Genomic DNA, 2361 nt, shown 5'->3' with positions numbered 1-2361 from the left:
CCTCAGCTGTCCCCCTTCGTCCACCTTCATCACGATGCAGGATGCGAGGCAAAGCACTGCACTTGAGTGATCCCTCAACGGACCTCAAGGAAAGCATGTCCTATTGCATGCGGGTTTGACGTCCACGCCCCCGCCCTACGAAAAAAGGCGTCGGCTGATATGGGGTCAGGTCTGGGGAAGGCGCCTCCTTAGGACTGAACCATACATTGCAGCCGCTTCTGCACAGTGGGATAGGACCTCTACTTTCGCCTGCATTGTTTTATAAATTAGAAGGGGGAACTGTGGTAAGCCATTGTTGTAGATTGTGGCCGCCATTAGAAGATGGCGCTGGCTTCCACTGTGGCCTGTGGTAAACAAATTCTTTTGTGGAGAGTTGGCACGCTATCCCTTGCCACCCTATAAGAAAGATCCACGTGGCGGCTTAAGATTGGTACGTGGGAGGCTTTATTAGGCTGTGCTTGGGCGCTCGGGGGGAGAGGGGGTCACTAAAAGATACTTTAATCAAGGCCTGAATAAACTGCTGAAAGAAGATTCCTGAGTTGCGTCTTCCTTGCGGGCAAGGGGTCGCGACAATTCAGGCTAAAGTCCTATTGACTATGTTTTCTGAGAGGCTACATCCCATCTTATTATTGCTTGTTGGTAATTCTGTTCTTAAGGTCTGGTGTCAAAACTACATGAAATCTGACAAGCTCTCCTACTTCTTCCATAGTCCCCAGAGCTCTATTGTTCCCACTACACCAGATGCTACATTCAGATGTGCAATTTTAAAGAGTTTCTGCTCATAGCCCCAGCTGTTTATGAAAAGTGCAGACACCAACTCATCCTTCCTATCTCATTTTCTCTCTTCCCAAACTTCACAATACCTTTCAATATGCTTTGCCCAAACACAGGATCCAAAATAACTTCCACTTTGTAAGTTCTTTGACCATACAGATTCAGCAAGAGCTAAATGACTTTATGTCCAGAAGAAAGATGGCATGAAGGGACCTTTCCTCAAGTAGAAATGCATTTGTTTAAACAGAGACCCAGGAATTCAGATCCTGAGGCTAAATGGCTTCTCAGAGGCTTCTTTAAGTCTGTTTTAGTCTTAGTTTAGTAAAATCCGGGCTGGGGTTGTGGCTCAGCGTGGGGCACTGGGTTCGATCCTCAGTACCCCATAAATATAAAAATAAAGATATTGTGTCCACCTATAACTAAAAACTAAATTTTAAAAAAAGCAAAGTCCTTTGTGCTTTCTCTTGTTCAAGTTCCACCCTCCTCACTTAGAAGAATAAAATGGAGTTGAGGAAGCCACATAAGTTGCAGACTGGACTTGGCAGCTGGTGCACTGATATGGTTCCCAGAAATGGGGCTGGTGCAGGGTCACCATGTTGTCTCAGGAAAGCAATGATGACACTGAAGATGTTCCATTGTTTGATGCAGAAGAAGAGACAACTAATAGACCAAGAAAATCCAAAATCTGACATCCAGTGGCATCGTTTTTTCCATTTGAGTGAGTGCCATTATAGTTTATCTTCTCTGTGAATTGCTCAGCAGCAGCTTTATTGCCTGTATGGTGACAATTATCTTGTTGTTGTCATGTGACTTTTGGGCAATAAAAAATGTCACAGGTAGACGGATGGTTAAGCCTTTAGTGGCAGAATCATATTGATGAGGATGGAAAGAGTCATGGGGTGTTTGAGTCCAGGAAGGCATTTCCTCAGGAGAATGAAACTGTTTCAGAGGCTGAATCAAGAATCTTTTGGTTAGGACTAATTGCCTGTTCAGTGCTGTGGGTGATATTTGCCTTTAGTGCTCTCTTCTCCTTCAGAGTGAACTGGTTGGCTGTGGTTATCATGGGCGTGGTACTACAGGTGCCAACCTGTATGGTTACATCAGGTGCAAAGTGGGCAGCCGGAAGAATTTAACCAGCATGGCTACAACCTCTCTTGGAAAGCAGTTTTTAAAACAAAACACCAGAGATGATCAGACTTCTTGAATAGAGAGAAAGTTATGTTTTCTGTGATATTGGGGAATGGCCGAAGAGATTCTTGATTATGAACTGTTTAGAGCTCAATCCAGTTGCAAAGAGGAGCGTTGGTTTTTTGTTTTCACTTACAAAATTATGATGAAAACTGATTTCTTTTTTTAAACAAAGTTTTTATTTTCTTTGTCTAGTAGTTGAAGCTGGGAAGTATGATATTAAGAACATTGTCAGAATTTATTTTATGGTGAACATATGTATGCATATAGTTATGTATAAGTATATCCCAAATTAATGTATTACTTTACATATGTTACAGAGATATTTGCATTTTGATCCATAGAATATAGTCTGTCTCAAAGGTATGTGTGTTTACATACTATTTCTGTAGGTTATTT

At 42.3% G+C, this 2361-nt stretch overlaps 1 pseudogene; it reads left to right on the top strand.

Moving 5' to 3' along the window:
- The first annotated feature begins 1367 nt into the window (after positions 1–1367).
- LOC143408644 (Golgi apparatus membrane protein TVP23 homolog B pseudogene) lies at positions 1368–1978 on the top strand (annotated as a pseudogene).
- The last annotated feature ends 383 nt before the right edge of the window (positions 1979–2361 follow it).

The sequence above is a fragment of the Callospermophilus lateralis genome, chromosome 1, assembly GCF_048772815.1.
Source record: "Callospermophilus lateralis isolate mCalLat2 chromosome 1, mCalLat2.hap1, whole genome shotgun sequence".
NCBI lineage: Eukaryota > Metazoa > Chordata > Mammalia > Rodentia > Sciuridae > Callospermophilus > Callospermophilus lateralis.
This window is presented reverse-complemented; position numbering and strand designations above follow the sequence as displayed.